The sequence below is a fragment of the Coenobita brevimanus genome, chromosome 6, assembly GCF_032717465.1.
Source record: "Coenobita brevimanus isolate Jiangsu-jjx chromosome 6, ASM3271746v2, whole genome shotgun sequence".
NCBI lineage: Eukaryota > Metazoa > Arthropoda > Malacostraca > Decapoda > Coenobitidae > Coenobita > Coenobita brevimanus.
Window position 1 is genome coordinate 63,232,351 of NC_136959.1, and position 20,260 is coordinate 63,252,610.

The following is a 20,260-nucleotide window of genomic DNA, read 5'->3' on the forward strand; positions in this document are numbered from 1 at the left end:
GGTTGTTTAACTTCCTGTCTATCTACCTGTTTATCTATCTATCCACTCATCTATCTGTTTCTATTCCCTGTATACTGACCTCATATCAGTCATCTTTCCGTCCATCTGTTTCTTCATCTGGATTAGTTCTTTGTATTTTAATGTTTCTCTGTCCATCTCCGTTTTCGTCTCTTCTCAGTGATCTGTCTGCAGCTGTTCAGTGTATTTCAGTATCTGTGTGTGTGTGTGTGTGTGTGTGTGTGTGTTTTATGATACATTTTTTCCCCACACCACATCGTGTAAATCTCTCTCTCTCTCTCTCTCTCTCTCTGGTTCATTAGTCATCAGATCGGGTATCTAGTTGGTCTGCCTCTCTTAACCTCTGTGATCTCACTGCCTCTCGTTGTGTTGGTTCGTAACAATGCGGTAGCTGCTCTCTCTCTCTCTCTCTCTCTCTCTCTCTCTCTCTCTCTCTCTCTCTCTCTCATGTAAACAGCCACTGCTTTACCTCACAAATGTCATGCACTGCAAAAATAGACGCACCCAGAACGGGATTAAGAGACTATAAACACACACACACACACACACACACACACACACACACACACACACACACACACACACCCACGTTGAATCACAGAAAACATGGTCACACACAATATCACAAAACAAACGCTCCCAATATCGCTGCAAAAACAAAAACACAGTGTGACATCTCGGAGAAGACACACACACACACACACACACACACACACACACACACACACACACACACACACACACACACACAAAGAAACAGCTAATATAAAGTAAAAATAATAGCCGACTGGAGTAAAATAATAATGATAACAGTGATCCATTGCTGTGTGATTAAAGTTAAGTAATATATAACAGTAAACAGTAACGCAACAGTCAGATCAAAGTAACGTGATAGAGCTAACAGCTGACACAGTACAAAGCGGTAAAAGTAACAGAGATAACAGCAGAAAGTAACATAACGGTGAGGTAACAGCAAGGGAAAAGGAACGAGTCTGTAACACAAGAGAAACCTAACACTCGCTCTCCTTTGCAGTGACGACTCTCTCTCTTTCTCTCTCTCTCCACAACAACCTATATTGGTACCGCGCCAAATTCCTTACTCCTTTCAGTACAGTGACGTCTTTATTTTTCTTTTTACTTCTTCCGGACGATCTTATTTAACAATGACCTCAAATCCTTCCACTCCAAAACTCTCTCCGAAGCTGAATAAAATCGTCTGGAGATACCAATAATAATACGACGTTTTCTTACTGAGGGGGTAAATAGGCTGTACCAAAGAAAACACTGGATGAAAACATTTGCAGTGAACACCTGGGAACACTGAAATGATGACTAAATCCATCATCATCATCATCATCATCGCCACTGTTGATACGTAGAACTCATCAGCACCAGCATGCCGAGTGCAATGGCCAATTAACACTCAAGCTCTTACAATTTACAAAAAGCTCTTCCGACAAAGAATAAGCTAATGGTCACTAAACTGTAACTCTCGGGCTCATGTGACGCTCTGTTCGGTGGAAAATAATATCACATCCAAAAATATATGCCACCAAAAACAAAACAAAACGATATGATAAACTAATACTGAAGACTTAAAAGGTGATTAATTTTGCCGATTAATCTCGAGAATATATTGTGAGGATTAGTAATGAATATTACTCTATGGGTAAAGAATACGACTGAGTGAAGACAAATGAGGAGGATATGGCGACCCAGAGAGAGAGAGAGAGAGAGAGAGAGAGAGAGAGAGAGAGAGAGTCCAATTAAGAGCTATCTCCCCCATGATTTAGCCCCATTAATCCATAGAACCAATGCTTGCTTATCAGATCTATATATTTTTTCATTAATGACGTTCGCAATTGCAATATATATGTATTTTTTTTTTATTCCGCTAAAGCCGACATGATCATATATCTTTCCCTGTTTCGAAAAATCTCTCTGGAACTAAATTTTTTGGGTGGAATAAATATTTGGGAAATGTGTATGAGGATTTGATTGGATTTACAGTGGTGGGAATATGATTTTTGGCTTTCCGATTTTAAAATTCATTTGTTGTTTGCTCCACTTCTTAAATCTTTCTAATTTGGGGGGTAGTAGTAGTAGTAGTAGTGTCGGTAATAATAATAATAATAATAATAATAATAATAATAATAATAATAATAATAATAATAATAATAATAATAATAATAACAACAATAATAATAATAACAACAACAACAACAGCAAACACAATAATATATGGTGGTTTAGGTGACGACAACAAACCTGGAAAACATTCACCCACCCCTGCACAAACACCATTAACCATCCCGCCCCAAAATTACAAAATAAACTCACCCCATGACGGAAGTGGCTAGGCAGGGCGAGGCAGGAAAATATACCGTCAAAAGATTAATTATGTGGGGGATCTCGCCTAATGCAGCCTCCACCACTCCCATTGCGTGTTTACATTTTGAGCATTCGAGTTCGCCGGGATTTGGGGCTGGCGCGAATGTGGTAGTACCGTCGAGAGTGCAATTATTAACTTACCTACATTTCTTTATTTATATATCTATTTATTATGTATTTATTTATTTATTCATCTAAGTATTTATCTATTTATTTAATTTTGATTCCTCCTAATGCAACCTTCACCACTCACGGCACGGGTTTACGTTTTAAACATTCGAGTATTCCGCGAATTATTGGAAGGATTTGTGGTGGTGTGAACGTGGTAATACCGTACAGGGTGTATTTATGCTCTTACCCGCCCTATATTTATGTATTAATGTATTTATTTCATGCCGCCTGATGTACAATACCTTCATCACTCCGAAATTTTGCTTACATTTTGGGCGTTCGTGTTAGATACAAATTATGGAAAGTTTGTGATAAAGCGGACGCGTAAGTACCGTATGGCATGGATTTATGTTCTCAGCTGACCTACATATTATATTTCCTAGTATGGTCTTTAATATCCAAGAAAATTTGATAGTAATGTTGGTTAATGTGTGGTGGCCATGTGTCTTTCTTTATGTACTACAGAGGTCGTTATTTATTTACCTTCTCTCACCCTCTGTGCTCTACTTGTTCCTAACTCAAAATACAGTGGTGTACAGCGACGCCTTCACGCGGTGGCATCGGAATAAAACGCCCCTCAAATCCCTCCTTATCCCCCTACAGGATGATGGTGGAATCTAGCCTGCAGTCCACCTAGTTCAGCAACACATGAACCTGGGGCAACAACAACAACAACAACAACAACAACAACAGCCTCAAAGTCAAAGCAAGGGAAATATGGAGGAGGGAAAAACAAGAATACCTATATAAATGTCTGAATGCGACAGCTACACCTCGATTTCGAAGTCTAAGCTACATAAAATCATTCAGATATAATAATAATAATAATAATAATAATAATAATAATAATAACGATGACACCCTGTTTATTCTTTCGGTTCTATGCAACTCAAGGCTTATGCTGTACAAAGACAACCTTGGCATCATATCCTTGATAGTACCGGACGATGTGAGTCAATTCAAGAGAGATTTTTTTCTGGAGGGGTTAAATATAGCCACAGTTAACCTCCTCACTAACAAGAAAAAAAAAATCGTCTGGAAGCGGTAGCAGTCGTTGTTCTAGCCACTGGTCGGTCTGAAATCGTGAACCCAGTAGACTACAGTTCTAAGATGCCCTGCTACAGTCCAACATTGTACTTTTTGGGATGATGGGGACGGAGGGAGATGAGGGACTTTTGTATAACCAGGCAGCTCCACCGGCCGGATATATCACTACCACCACGTGAAGGCGTCCCTCTCCACCAAGAAATGAATAGAAAATGGTGTCATGGTTTTGGGCCAGAGAGGGAGAGGGACATAAGTGGGGGGGAATTACTGTGTACATTTTGTCTCTTGGCACAATTCATATTTCCCCCATTAAAAAACTGTGGACTGCCTGCTTTTGTGCACCTGTGCTTTTGTTTTACTTGTGTGTGTGTGTGTGTGTGTGTGTGTGTGTGTGTGTGTGTGTGTGTGTGTGTGTGTGTGTGTGTGTGTGTGTGTGTGTGTGTGTGTGTGTGTGGATGGATGGGTGGGTGTGAGTTTATTAAATTTGAGTGTCTTGTTTTCAAGTGTATTCTCTTGTTTTAGTGTGTGTGTGTGTGTGTGTGTGTGTGTGTGTGTGTGTGTGTGTGTGTGTGTGTGTGTGTGTGTGTGTGTGTGTGTGTGTGTGTGTGTGTGTGTGTGTGTGTGTGTGTGCGCGCGCTCTTATGTTTCTCTTCTTCCTCCATCCTCCGTAGTTTCTTTTCTATCTTTCATTTCCTTCATACCTTCTCCTTGCAATTCTTCTACTTTCTATTTGTTGTTCCCTTATCTTTTTTTTATTGTTTTCCATCTTTTCTACTAGTTGTCTTCTCTCTCTCTCTCTCTCTCTCTCTCTCTCTCTCTCTCTCTCTCTCTCTCTCTGTCATTCCTCCCCTACTTCTCCATTCCCCATTTCTCTCTCGTTTTCCTCCTTTCTCTGTAGTTCCTCTTCTTTCCCAATGCGTCTTCCCTTCTGATTTTGTGTTTCTTTCTTCCTTTGCTTCTCCTTACTTCCCTTTCCAGTCATCTTTCACCATTTCACCCATTTTGTTTAGTTTCTTTCCATTCCGTCTTCCTCTCTTTTCCTCTTTTTCATCCGCGCTTTTTAAGAGCCCTCCTCTTTCTCTCTTATTCTTTCCCTCCCTCATTTCCCTTTCGTCTCTCTTTCTTACAGTTTCTCCAGTTTCTTTGTATTCCTTCTTCCTCTCATATTTTTCACTTCTTTCTTGTTATCTAATATTCATCTTTTGTCTTTCGGTTTCTCCTCCCTTTTCATTTCCTCTTCTGATCTCTATAATTCTTTCTGTCCTTCTCTCTTTCATTTTAATTTTCCCTCTCCTCCTCCTTTTCACCCCTCCGTTCTTTTCCAAACCTTCTCACATTGCCTCGCCAAATTCATTCACTCATTCACGCGGCTGCCACTCCAATCCAATGCCAGGAACTTCACTCGACGGCTCTGTGTGAATAACCTCCATTTCTGAATACGTCAGGGCACAGTTGCCTTCAGTGGTTCTTTACTACGCCCGCAGTGAAACCATGTCAGAGTCTAATGAGATTCTGCTGAGCTAAGCAGTAATGGCAGTGACAGACAAAGTTCCAAGGCGCAGTCTCGGAACCATGTACAAACTTAATGATGTCTAGTCAACATATTATTTTTTTCTTTTCTACTGTCCCCAAAAATTGTCTACTCAAATCTTGCAGAAATATCAAACAACGGTAAACTGAAGATCAGTAGTCCCATTACGAACAATGCAAAAACTTGATGATGTTTTGAATTAATCTATTTTTATCATCTTGAAAACTTGCCAACACCTAATATGTATCTGCTAAATTAATCATGAAAGGTAATACTGCAATCAGTGGTTCTATTCATTTCACTAGTTCCATTACAGTTTAATCTATTTATGTGTCTATCTATCTATCTATCTACAGCACCAGCATAATCTAGTTTGTTGGACCCCACACTCATCTTGCAGTTTGAAAGCGCATCACAGTCTAATGTGAAAATTATCTCCATCTTAGTACTTACGGCAGTTAAAGTAGATCTATGTATATCGATGCCACATTGGGTCAGTAGGGCAGATAACTACCACTGATTTAAGGTCTGACGAGGAAAGGCCCTGCAACCTCACTACGCCTTCTCCTGCTTGGTGCTCTTTACTCCATCCGTTTCTTCTAAGCCTTGACTCCTTTCACCCTCTTTGTCTCTATGCATTTAATGGCTAGAAAAAAAATAATAACCTGGGAGAGAAGGCAAGCAGTATCTAACAATCTCTTCCGCTTACGGTTTTGGTGATTTCTGTATGCCTTCTCCTCCTGTGTATAGCTTTGTCAGGTTTTTACTTTTTCTTTTCTTCGGCTAGTGGTTGGTCTTTTTCCGTGCCTACCTTACTATTTATATTTTTATCTTCTTATTCATCCAGTGGCGCTTTCGAGGTTTTGTTAATTTCTTCACTACCCCGTTACAGGTCCGTCAATGTCTGTTACCAGTTCTTTTATTTTGTCAACTTCTGCATATTGTCTTTTTATTTTATACTTTGTCAATTTCTGCATCCACCTACTCCTTTTTACATTTTATTTTTATGGCTTTGTTAATTGTTTTAATCTGCCTTACTCTTTTATGGTTTTGAGAATTTCTGCTTGTACAGTACCTTTTCTTTTACGATTTCGACAATCTGTCAACTCCCTCCTTTACAATTTCTTTCGTTTCTGCATGTGTTATGATTTTAAAATTACTTGCTTTTTCTGAATTTTGTATTTTCTTCAGTGCTGTCAGATACCTACTCTTTTTGTTCAAGTTTTTATATTATCATCCAGAGTTTTGACAAATTTCTGCCCTCTCTCTCGCTTTTTTTTTTTTTTTTTTTTTTGGTCAAATATCTACTCTCTCTTTCTCGTGTTATCGAATTTTTGCTCTCTTTTTCAGGTTTCGTAATTCTGCCTGCAGCTTCGCCAAATACCTGCTCCTTTTGTGCGCATTTTCCTCAAATTCTGTCTGCTTACTTTTTCAATTTGATTCCGCGATTTTCTCCTAGTCCTAAAAATCCTAATACGGGTGGCATTTGAAGCTGCACCCAGGTAGGCAAATATCTCGCTCGAAACTTCAATCGGCATTCGGATTTTTTTCCTGCGGATCCAGTAGCATTCCACATCGGCTTCGCGGTTTTGAGAACTCCGCGAAACTTATGACAGCGTGGCGTGTTGAATGATGTGTATCAGGCAGGCATATAGGAGTCGAAGAATTCTGACCTTTTGTTTTTGTTTCTCTCTCTCTCTCTCTCTCTCTCTCTCTCTCTCTCTCTCTCTCTCTCTGCTTCTTTTGTTGCTTCTGTCCTGATTTTTTTTTCTCCATTTCTTCTCTTTCTTGCGATTCTCACTCTTTCGCTATTTCTGCTCTTCCTGTCTTTTTTTTTTTTTTTAGTTCTTGTGATTTTCCTTGGTCTCTTTAGGCACTTCTGTCTCATGACTTTCCTCTTTTTCCTTCTCTTTTGAGTTCCTGGCTATGTCTCAGTCATTACTTGCCATTTTATTTTCCAGTTTTTGCTTCCTCTGACCACTCGTCTCTCTCTCTCTCTCTCTCTCTCTCTCTCTCTCTCTCTCCTGGTTTCACTGCATCTCCTCTCTCTACCGTTTGTCTAATCCAATATTCCTCTTCCCCATCTCCTCCTCCTCCTCTTCTTCTTTTTCTTCTTCTTTCTTTTTTCCTGGACTTTCTCTCTTACCCATACCTGCCTTTCACTGTTCTGTCTCCCTGCTCGTCATCATCATCATCACCGTCATCACCATCATTATCACCATCATCACCATCGTCATCATTATCACCATCATCATCATCATCATCATAAAAATGCAAATAATAATAATAATAATAAAGACTGGGGTGGGGGCGGGAGAACCAATACCTCCAATCCAACTTCACCCGTCTGGAAAGTTAGAATTCTCAGTACTCATTCTTCACCATCCAAACTTTCTTGCATGTTCATTGCTTGGGACACGAAAAGTGGGGGTGAGAGAGAGAGAGAGAGAGAGAGAGAGAGAGAGAGAGAAGGGGGGGGACAGGGAGCTTCCCAAACTCGAGGGTTTTCCTGTGTGAGTGTGGGTAAAAAACATTAATGTGAGTGTTTGTGGACGTGTCAAGGGGAGAGAGAGAGAGAGAGAGAGAGAGAGAGAGAGAGAATGGTATGTGAGCTAATAAGATGAAATTATGTATACAGATATTCAAGTCTTGTTAATATGTCCAAATAACGAGACATGGGGCAAATGAGTGTCCGGATAATCGATACAGGGTAAATAACAGACAGTCGATATGCCATGAATGTGTCCGGATAACAGATGTGTGGAGGAAACAACACACGATCGCAGTGAGAAGGCCATGCCTGGGGATAATGTGCATTATTTCCGCGCGCGCGCGTGTGCGTGCGTGCGTGCGTGCGTGTGTGTGTGTGTGTGTGTGTGTGTGTGTGTGTGTGTGTGTGTGTGTGTGTGTGTGTGTGTGTGTGTGTGTGTGTGTGTGTTTGCCGCCTACCAGGACTCTCATGAAATTATGCTTCACAAAATTGTTCCTTGGTGGCCACAACAACATCTGAAATGACGGTATGTTTTGCAGGGCATAAGAGAGATTGTTGCTATACCCTTCAGTAGTGGCGGCCTTTCCTACGCTAAATTAACTCGTCTGGGAAGGAGCAACAGCAACATATTAACGAAATGATGGCATATTGTCCTTATCCATTTCAGTAACAAGTTTTCTCAAAAGCTATATAAAATGGTCTGAGAGTTAAAAAGAAAAAAAAAAAAAAAAATCATCGCTATTCCAACCCCCTCACGACAGTCTGTTTGTTTTCATGTGAGGGAACTGGGCCATTCCTTTAACTACATATCTAAGTTGTGGTTGCATGAAATTCTATATTCCTTAGTTCTGAGGTAAGAATGACTCTCACTGGTTAGTAGACTCTGTTCATTTTAACTTGGCCTACAATTGCCATCTCTCCATCTTTAATGTTCAGCTGTAACAAGGGATTAATTGTAGACTATTGTGTTAGTCCCGAAGAAGTGCTGTGGACAGAATGTGCAGGCGTAGCATTGAGTTATTCTGCAACTGAACCATGGGAAATAGGCTACAAAAGGACAAGACAGAGCCAGTTTAAAGTGAATGAACTACAGTTAATTTCATCCTCCTGTCTGGCTACACTTGGCTATCAACCGAGCTAAAACGGATTACGAGTGTCTGTCTGATGAAAAAAATAAAATCGACAAAGCAACAAATCTCTTCTAAACCAAGTAAAATTATCTGGAGAGAGAGAGAGAGAGAGAGAGAGAGAGAGAAACTTATTTGTGAAGTATTCCTGCGCGTGCGGGTGTGGGTGTATGTGAGCTGCCTCCGCCCACCAACATCAACAACACTCGCGAGCAAAAGTTACGCCCTCAATATCCTGGCGGGTATCTGGTTCCGATATTTTGTGTGTATATGCCACCACCAGCACGCTCTCTGACTGACACCTTCGTCCTAAATGTATTCCGAATGCGAGGAAGCTTTGTGCGCATTAAGAGATAACTTCGGATTGAACGTACTCGGAATGCGAGGAGAGGTTTTTGGATTAGAGAAAAACTTCCGCCTAAACGTGTTCCGAACGCAAGCAAAGGGTATCCATATTACGAGTACAAGAAAAATACAGTATAATGTAAGGAGAATACCAGGAAGGGTGTCTGTGAATTAAAAACGTGTAAGAAAGGTCGAAACGTGTTGGGAATGCAAGGAGGGTTTGTATGGAATGCAGAAAAAACTTTGGTCTATACCTCTTGCCAAATGCGAGGAGGGTTTCTTTGTATTTGTTGGAAAAGTCGACCTAAACGTACACAGAATGCGAGAGAGGGGTGTTCATATTATGGCAGGAAAATCGTTCGTAATCGAGAGACTGTAAGCCTCTTCAGTGTGATCACGTACTTTATTCTCACTAACATCAAACCTTTATATTTTACGTAACTCCTGACTGACACCGTCGACCTAAACTTTTTTCGAAATGCAAGGAGGGGATATACGTATTACAGGAAAACCTTGGTAAACTAGAGGGGCACTCAATGGAGCCCATCTCTCCGACAAGGACAATGTAATTCCGGATCCTGAATCTGTAATACGATCCAGATCGGTCCCAGAAGTTAATCGATTGTTCTCTGGGACATGGGCTATCTACCCACCAAATTTAGTTCAAATCTCTCTTTTAGTTTTTGAGTAATCCTACTAACAAACAAACAAACAGGGGCGAAATCATATTCTTTCTGTCGGAGAGAACCAGGAATTCTTGAACTCGTTTGGTGCGACATCGCATCTTACAGTTTATTCTCTTTAACCCCTACAATATGATATCGTCTCTTAAGTTTATTCTCGGTAACATCAGACATTAATATTTAGCTTATCTCCACTCCGATAACGTACGTTGAATTTTATTTTCACTACTTTTCAGGGGGATCTATTCCGTTAAGGAAAGACTTTTAGAACTAAAAGAAATATCTGTCTATCTGTCCATCTATGTATGCACCTTTTATCAAACTCTTTGGTACTAGTTATTTTTCCTAAGTTCATTAAAATTGCATGGTGGATGATAAAAGAAATATGAAAAATACGCAATTGGATTAAAGGAGTTATGACAGACGTCTGGTGGTGAAGGTACTAGAAAGGAACTCCATTAATTCCTGTTGCTTCACGTACCCCATAATGAAGGACACTTGCAGTACTGTTTAGTGTGGAATTATCATTTTTTATTTAATTTGCTCTTACTTCCTCTGTTCATCTTCTGTGAAAAAAAATTACCGCCACTAGTAGAGAAAGTAAAATATTAAAGGCGTCACCATACTGAAGGAGTTAACACCCCCCATATTGTTTATTTTCTGTGATTGGCCCAGCCCGTCACATATCCCCATTCCATAACTAGGCACTGCGATGGCATTAAGTAGTGTAAGCAAATGCACTAACTACGTCTATAAAAACTGGCGAAAGCAAAGCAAAACACGCAAGACCTACATCACAAATTGAAGTCTTGACCAATGTTACCCCATATAGTGATATCATACTGATTATTAACCATGTCAGTGCATTCATACCGCATACTTAATCCAAAAACAGGAGTATCACTGACAGTATTATTGCTACTTCATTGTCTTCTTATTTATTCACGGAGTTCTTACAGACAACGCAACTCTCGATTTTTAGGATTTTACTCTACTTCTCACTGTCATGCATTTCAGTTTCATTGATTCTATCCTTAAATTTTCAATATTGACATCAGACTAGCCCTATTTACCCACAGGTATGATTAAGTATTTACTTCTGAATAAGGGCCCCCTACGTAAACATTTTTAGAGTGCAGGTTAAGGAATCTGTCACTGGCCCAGACAGGGTACTAAAAGGTATGCTTGAAACTGCCGTATCTAAGCACTCTCTCTCTCTCTCTCTCTCTCTCTCTCTCTCTCTCTCTCTCTCTCTCTCTCTCTCTCTCTCTCTCTCTCAAGTAGTTCCCGAGGTCTCCGTAGTCAATCCAGTGTTACATTTATTCTAGTGGCACTACAATAGAAATCTACAGTCTCCGGCTAAAGTTTCATTCCCCCTCCCGTCCTTCAGTAACCCATAACATCATATTCGTTGGGGAAAAGTTGCATGTACTTACTGTAATCTATTCGGTTAGTTAAACAGTTACTTTTATCCAACTGTTACTTTCAACCACCAAAATTAATATAATGTTTTGAGTTACTGGTCGAAAGGAAGAGGGACGGAACTTTTGCAGGCAATTGTACAAAGTATTTTTTTGTAATGTGTTGAAAGCGCAGGGAAGGTATATTTAAACTGCAAACACAAACCATGAAAGCAATATGTTTGTTGTAAATGATTCTGGACCGCAGGGAAGGTGTGCTAATATTACAGGAAAATACTGTACACGTAATTTGAGCAGAGAGCGCACGTAGGAATTACTTTCAATGTATTACGAGAGCATGGAAAGTATATGTTGGCTGCATGAATAACGTACAAATGTAATGAAAAAGTCAGTTCCATTGAATTTGGAGTGTGAGGACGGTGTGAGTTCAGTTTACAGGAAAATATTTTAAACGTGTGTGTGTGTGTGTGTGTGTGTGTGTGTGTGTGTGTGTGTGTGTGTGTGTGTGTGTGTGTGTGTGTGTGTGTGTGTGTGTGTGTGTGCAAGAGATCTTTCCTACCTTTCTTAACCAGAATTAAATCGTCTGGAGGAAAATACGTCACTGCAGGGAGCAGGTGAAATTGTAAAAATGAATATAGGAATTAGACCGCATTTGGAGCGCAGGGAAAGCGGATCTCGCCTGCAGGGATAAAATACCAGCTTAATAATTGATTCGGCTTTGTTGCAATCCCAGTGCCACGAAGGTCAGGTCATGTTGCAAGAGGATTTTATATATATTTTTATTTCTGGAATGTACAGTATATGGATGTTAGTTAGAAAGTCATAATGTATATAACAGTTATTCATAATTTAGAGTGTAATTAGCTGTTTTTCACTATGTAGAAATTATTTATATTGTGTTCCAATGGCAGGAAATATTATAAGTGTTTTTAGAGTCAAGAACTTTATATTGGAGTTATTTAGAATGCATTTAGAGAACAAGAGAAGTACAAATGGCCTGCAAGGATGAAATACAGGTGTAATAACAGGTTGGACTTAATTCCGTTCCAAGAGCATGCAAGGTTAGGCCATATGGCAAGAAGCGGTTTTGCATACGCATTAATTCCAGGAAGAGGTATGAGGTTATGAATGGTGTATCTATAAAGTAACTAAAATGTAAGAATATATAGAAAAAGTATTTGTAGTGCAAGGATGAATGCAGAATATATTTAAGTATTCTCTCTAAGTAGGTAACTGAGAATTTATTTGGCAAGTAGAAAAGAGAAGTCTGTGGTTACTTAAAACATGTGTGGAATCTAGAGATAAAGACAGAGGCTATTTAGACAGTATACAGAATGAAGAAATGTAGAGAAAATGACTATAGATGCAGTCAGTGTATCAGAAAATGGCAGGAACAAAAAATAAACGCAAAAATGGGCATATATATATAACAGGTATGTGAGGAGGGGTGACTGCCATGGAGGAAAACACAGTGAGCTTAGAGAAGAGAAATATATATATAAATCAATCTGGAATATATTTAGAAAGGAAGGAAAGCGCGCTTGGCTTGGAAGGATAAAATGTGAGTGCAATAACGGGGTCGGGTGTACTGTATTGGGGATATTGCAAGGAGAGAGAGAGAGAGAGAGAGAGAGAGAGAGAGAGAGAGAGAGAGAGAGAGAGAGAGAGAGAGAGAGAGAGAGAGATAATACTGACATTTTTATCAATCCTGCATAAACTGTGAGAAGGATGGTACTATTTCGAAGAACTGAGTGTGGTCCTTTGATCTGCTGGTAGGCTGAGAAAAATGTAGCTAATTATTATTATCATTATTATTACTATCATCATTATTATTGTTGTTGTTGTTATTCCCTACACACTATTATAGACTGTCACTCTCATAATACTGTATTTATTATATCCACATTATTAACACAAGGATCGTATTTTCTATTTGCAGATATGAACGACTTGAGCGTGAAGGTGGCGAAGGGTCGATAGGAACGTGACAAAGTTTTATTTTAACCTTTTTTTTTCACATTCATTTTCTTCTGCCCTTTTCACTATCTAATTAATTTTCTTTTGTCCTTTTTTCTTACTAATTAATTTTCTTTGGCTCATTTTTACTTTCTATTTTATCTTACACATGTCATTTGTTTTCTTTATGGGTCCTTTTCTTTTATTTCCACATTATTTTTAAGTCTTCCCTTTCCTTTCGTATTACCTCGTATTATATTTTTTCTGATCAGCTTTTTCCTTTCCCTTTCTTTTTTCCTTCCCTTGCGACTCATTTATCTTTATATTTCTTGTTAATTTCACCCATTTCTCTCCTTCCTCGTTTTCCTTCCCTTGCACCATCCTAAGAACATTTTTTTTTTACTATTTTCGTCTTCCTTTGGACTGTTTTTATCTTTCCTTTATTCATCTCTTTTCTTATATTTCTTTATTCCCCTTTTCTCACCTTTCCGTCATCTATAAATTTCTTCTTTCCATATTCCCATCCATCTCATTTTCTTTATCTGATTTTTTTTTTGTCCTTTCTCATTCCCTTCTACCATCTTCTCTCTCTCTCTCTCTCTCTCTCTCTCTCTCTCTCTGCACCTTTTGTCTCTAGTCCTCTCTCCCCTCAAGTCTTAAAATTTTGTGCCCTTCTTTAAGTTTCCTAAATGTATTTTTGACTCTTTCTCACCTTCCATCACCTTTATCCTTCTCTGTCTGTCTGTCTGTCTTCATTCTCTGCTTTTTTGTTTCATATTCTCTCTCTACCCAGCTATCTTCTTTACCCTTTCATCCATTCTCTTTTTTTTCTGTCCTCTCCCAACTTCTCCTCCTTATTATCTGCTCTCTCCTTTTCCTCTCTTTTCGCTGTTTAACTTTTCTGTTTTACTCTTCTGATTTTCTTTTCCGTCTCTGGCTTTCTGTGTCTCTTTTTTCCCCCTTGGTTTCTTTCCTGTTTTCTTCTTCATTCTCCTTTCTCATTTTATATTTTTTTTTCCATCCCTTCTACTCTTCTTTCCATTATTTTTCCTTATATTTGTTGCTTCATTACTCCTGCTCCTCTATCCATTGTTCTTTTCTTTTTTTTTAAGTTCTTTTCATAGAGTTCCCCAACCCCTATCCTCTTCCTCGCTCTGAGGAAGAAGAAGAAGCAGCAAAAGAGGAAGAAGAAAAAGAAGAGGAAGGGAAGAAGAAACGCAAATATCAAACGAAAGTAAACAATTTTTAAATATCTCAAAACCAATTCCAAAACACGAGATTTAAAAAAATACGAAACGCAGTCTTCCAAAATTTACAACAGAAAGCTAAAAATGATACTATCCAAAACAACCACAAACAAACACGAGGCAAATACGATAACCTGATAAACGATGGGCATGAAACAGATGGTATACTGAGGGAAAGAAAAAGGTGAAATCAGTGAAGTGAAAGAAGTGAAGTCTCTCTCTGTCGTCGGAATGATGCACAGGAGTGTATATGTTTTCCTCGCTTCACTAGTAATAGGTAAGTTTCATACAATATTTTTTAATTGTTCTACATCTACTAGTAGTAGTAGTAGTAGTAGTAGTGGTAGTAGTACGGTAGTAGTAGCAGTAGTAGTTGTAGCAGTTGTAGCCTAATTCAATAGCACAGTATTAGCAGTATCCGTAGTAGTCATAATGTAGTAGTAGTAGTAGTAGTTGTAGTAGTATAGTAGTAGCATTAGTAGTAGTAGTGAGTAGCATTATCATTATTATTATTATTATTATTATTATTATTATTATTAAAGATATACGACATTTATGAGGGGTAATATAGATTACGGAAGGAGATGGGACTTGGAAAGCAAGAGACAAAGCTTTAAGACAAACTAATGAGGACCTGCTTCATTGGTACAGCAGGAAACCAAAATTCCCTATTATTTCACTTCTTATAATTTTCGCTTTGCATTGCTACCTAGTGCTCTTATTTCCAGTCTGAGAGAGGCTTGGTATGCTTCCTTGTCTATATATATAATTCTCTTTCATACGATGCGTCTGGTTCGAAAGTCAGGGACATGCCATAAAGTACAAATTGGCGAAGTGGAATAGTAGGTAAACTTTCTCCCTGACTGTGCCTGGTCCAATGTAGGTAAATGAAAATGCAGTTGAATGGTACGTGGATTCACCAGATTTTAATAGTTTAATTATTCATAAATATGTGAATGCATTTACATCCTCCTCCCAGCAATATTTTGTGTGAAATTTCAGAACCGTAATGTAGCAAATTATATCAAAGGTTTATTTTGAATTTCTGTTTCTGTTTCACATTATGTTAACCCTTTAACTGAGCCCTCCCCCCCTCCCCATGTGAAGCAATAATGTATACAGTCAGCCAAATGCACTTCAAAGCTCGTAACAGGCAACCTCTGGGCTAAGCAAGATAATTGTTAACATTCTCGCTGCAGCGGACATTCCTCAACCAAATGAAATAGTTTGTAGACGGTCAATACAAGATCAAAAGCCAGACAGTCATTAACGCTTGCTTTGGCGGGTTTTACTGAGCCAGATAAAATTGTCCCGTAATTGTCAAAACAGAATACAGAGTTTGATAGTCTTGTTGTGGTGTGTTATCGGCTTGCAGATAAAAATCGGCTTGGGAAAATCAGAAAAAAAAAGTACGTCACAGCAAAAAAGCTAAAGACATTAGCTCTCCATCCAGCCGGACATAGCCCAGGAGGGTGCAAGTTCAAGGAGTGGTTTGAGTTTACTGCTCACACAATGCCACTCAAGGACAGGTGAACGATCATCCTCGTCTTAAATGGTGGAATATATAACTCAGTTCAAGACTCCTATGCGTCTGACAGGGCAATATAGGAATGAATGATGGTTGGACGGCTTTTCGATATACTGAAATGAAGAATGACTGGACGCATGCAAGTCGATTTTCAAGTGATACTCGTATAACTTTTTTTCTGCTTTTATGTTATCTTGTTCCAATTCTGAAGATTACCAAACGAATATAAGATAACGGGAAGAAGGTAATAATGATGATGATGATGATGATGATGATGACGATGGTGCTGTAAGACACAAAAAAATAAATGTAATCAAAACTAACGGCATCAATCCTGTTTACTGCATTTTTTCCTACTAATTTTCGGGCATGCAATAATTCTAATAATCCAGTGGTAAAAAATTGCCATCTATCGTTCACCCGGAAAATAACCGGAGCCCACATCCTCTAATTACCAACGGCAGGGCTATTATTATTATATCCATCAGGCTTTTGTAGAGAGAGAATGAGTAGCTGGGAACGTTCATGCAAGACTGAATCGTTCGTCTCCCAAATGAACGTGTCAATGGGAATGTTAGTCTACTGCCTTCGTATTTCTTTCTCTTCTCTCTCTCTCTCTCTCTCTCTCTCTCTGTCTCTCTCTGTTTTTCTTTGTTATTCTGCTCATGAATATGTAATTAGAGTAAGTCTTCTATTAATGTAACTCCTTTGAGCTCTCTCTCTCTCTCTCTCTCTCTCTCTCTCTCTCAAATGGAAAGCAAAAGGGTTAGGAATTGTATATAAAGAAAACGAAATCTCTCCTCAGCTAAATAAAATCGTCTGAACCCAGCAAGACTATAATAAAGTCATCGTCGTGAAGGGGTTAATCAATTCACTATGGCAATGTCCTTTATTAATATATTCTATCTTGGTTTAAGGTATTTTTGATATGTTTAAGAAACCTCTCTCGTGGTTTAGAAATATATGGCAAAACTGACCAGTCCCTCTTCCCTGAGCGGTATTTAGAGAACAAGAAACCCCAATGGACCCTCAGATAAAAACCCTTATAGGCTACACACGACTGGAGCGGCCTTAACTCAGTAGCCCACCAGGTGCTCGCTCCATCATGGTTACCACCCAGCGTAGTAAATAGTTTCCTGGGCTACGAGAATCATTTACCTTGTCCCTCAGTGTAGAGTCGTGTCAGGGAGCCACTACAAATGAATGGATGAAAGCCTACATGTACCATTACACGTATATTAATTTTCAGTCATGTTCACTATCGTACGCTTTCTCTGGTTACACTCATCGTCCAAGAAGTATATTATTCACTTCATGTATACAAACTGGGGTATATCGTTCACTGAGTCATTCACCACATTCACAGGCTTCATTCACAGTTTCAGTAGTGCATAAAGACGTATAATTACTTGGAGTATGTACATTAACTCCCCCCCCCCCCGTGCAAGCCGCGAGTATAATGGTTACATCCTGCTCGTTGTTCCTGTTCACGGCATTCACAAAACCACATTCATTGTCCCGCCGGTTTATTCATGGCAAGGAAGCAGTGTGTGTGTGTGTGTGTGTGTGTGTGTGTGTGTGTGTGTGTGTGTGTGTGTGTGTGTGTGTGTGTGTGTGTGTGTGTGTGTGTGTGTGTGTGTGTGTGTGTGCGTGCGTGCGTGCGTGCGTGCGTGCGTGCGTGCGTGCGTGCGTGCGTGCGTGCGTGCGTGCGTGTGCTCTCCTTAGTTTGACTGATGTATGATTATGTGCAGGAGTGCTCAGGTGTGCGTTCATGTGTGTGTGTGTGTGTGTGTGTGTGTGTGTGTGTGTGTGTGTGTGTGTGTGTGTGTGTGTGTGTGTGTGTGTGTGTGTGTGTGTGTGTGTGTGTGTTATTCCTAGCATGACTGATGTGTGTTTGTGTGCAGGAGCGCTCAGGTGTGCGTTCATGAGTGTAGCCTACATGTGTGTGTGTGTGTGTGTGTGTGTGTGTGTGTGTGTGTGTGTGTGTGTGTGTGTGTGTGTGTGTGTGTGTGTGTGTGTGTGTGTGTGTGTGTGTGTGTGTGTGTGTGTGTGTGTGTGTGTGTGGACGAGAACAAGAAACTCCTGGAACCATTACGGCCCGTCGCTAAAATTGCTGCTTGAATTAACCCGCTAGTCTGCTGTGGTCTCTTCATGTATCTGAGCTGTGGAGATAACCGCTTTGATGTCTCCCTGAAAAACTCACGCGTGTATTAGAGAGAGAGAGAGAGAGAGAGAGAGAGAGAGAGAGAGAGAGAGAGAGACTTATATGCCTGTCGGTTGCACTTTTTCAAGGTTTAACAGTGAAACGATATATCTATATAATTGCTGGATATCGGGTCGCTATTAACTGTAAAGGTAATGATGGGCTAACTTTGTGACATACGAACATTGGAGAGAGAGAGAGAGAGAGAGAGAGAGAGAGAGAGAGACAGAGACAGAGAGAGAGAGATTAACTTCAAGGAACTCTCATATATCAGAATCATGAATGCGATGAAGAACACAAGAAGTGAATGATGTATAGACAAATTCTGTTTTCCAACTCGCTTGCCTGTTCGATACGAAAGTCTATGAAGATGAAACATTACAACGTTAAGTTTGCTGGATATCTGATTACATTTTAAATTATCGACACACTGAGCACCCAGTTTTGGAAGTGATAATAGTGTTGAGAGAGAGAGAGAGAGAGAGAGAGAGAGAGAGAGAGTCTAAACCATTAATTCCTTGCACATGTCGAAATACAGTGGTTCGGAACACGTATGCTTCGGGTCAGTTGGCTCGTTCGACAATAAATATGCCTCGTGGTGCCTGCTGGAGAAGACATGAATAAAATGCCTATGAACTACAAAAGAGCCATTAAAGAAGACAATTAAGTTTCCCTAGAAAACGAATCGCCAATATACTGCTGGAGGACAAGGAAAATGAGGAGAAAGTAATTTGTCCAAGAGTCGAAACGCTTCATGACTCAAAATCGGGTTCTCCCAGTTTCATTAGCGAGTTGGATGTCCCGGATATTAAAGTATTCGTTAATTATGGAGGATTAGTGTTGCAAGTGACACGTGTACAGAATTAATGGTACAATCACTCTCCGTAAATGCTCTCGTGTTGGTTCGTGATGGACATGATTCACTGACACCCACACTATGGAATATCATGCTCGATTTCGGACGCAGGTTATCATTAGCCTTGAAATTCCTGCTACGACTTTATTCAGATATAAGAAAAATTTACAGTGAGGGGGCTAGTAAACAACCGCTATTAACACTTACGCTGTGGGTTATTATGTCTGATATCCAGTTTGTCAATTTCTTTTTTCTTTTTAAATTTCTTCTACGGCCAAGCCACTTAATTTAACAAAGACCTCTTGGAATGAAATGGCTTATATGCTCGAGTGACTCAGCTGCAGATGTTTCCAAGGTGGATTCCCATAACTGTTGCCTAGTGCTGGTTACCTTATGCGTTTTACTCCCTGCCACGGCTAAAAGATTACGTACGAGTATAAGGAAGCAGAAGAAAAGACCGGGTGGATTTCTGGTGCAGGTTACAATTATTTTCCTCCTGTCTCTACCGGATTTTTCTTTTAATTTAGTTTACGAAAGACCTCTCATAATGAAAGGAGTTATACAAGACGACTCGCATATCATCATCATCATCATCATCAAAATGGGGTGAGGAATATCTTCGTCTAATCTAAAATGCCAACCGACTGACACTGATAAGGGTCAGCACGAAATATTTACGCGACAATGCTGATATCTGTATTCATATGTGTCGTGTACCACTGTTCGTAATACAGTGTTCCCAGAATATAAAACACACACACACACACACACACACACACACACACACACACACACACAGGAATAATCGTACCGGATTTCATACTTTACTTCTGATGAACGGGAAGGGAGTCCAGTTTTCATTTTCCCTGTTCCTTTTTGATACGATGTGTTTTAATAAGGGTAGAAGCAGGGATAAAACTCAAACTAGAAATTAATTTGTCCTTTTTGCAAGAATAAATACAGGAGGGAGAATCTATGTTATTATTTTTCCTTTTTCTTCCAGTCAGGGTGTCATAGGGAAATGTCCAGGCTTTAATCTTCCTCTCCGACATTACTGTGACAAGGAAAAGCGTCACAGTTTGTCTAAAATTTCCCTTTTCCTCCTCAATGGTGTAGGTGGAAAGCTTAAGTTCTCCAGAAAGATGACGTCCTGTACAACAATAATGTTATCGTTATCTCCATGCGATTATGTTAAATTTTAGAGACATTTCGGACATCAGTATAAGGGGAACCTCCTCAACTAAA

The 20,260-nt window shown here is 39.6% G+C and overlaps 1 protein-coding gene across 1 annotated transcript in view; it reads left to right on the forward strand.

The window, feature by feature from the left end:
- The window catches only part of LOC145401614 (uncharacterized), a 100,576-nt gene that overhangs the window by 4,925 nt on the left and 75,391 nt on the right, over positions 1 to 20,260 (forward strand). The gene's annotated exons all lie outside the window — the stretch shown is intronic.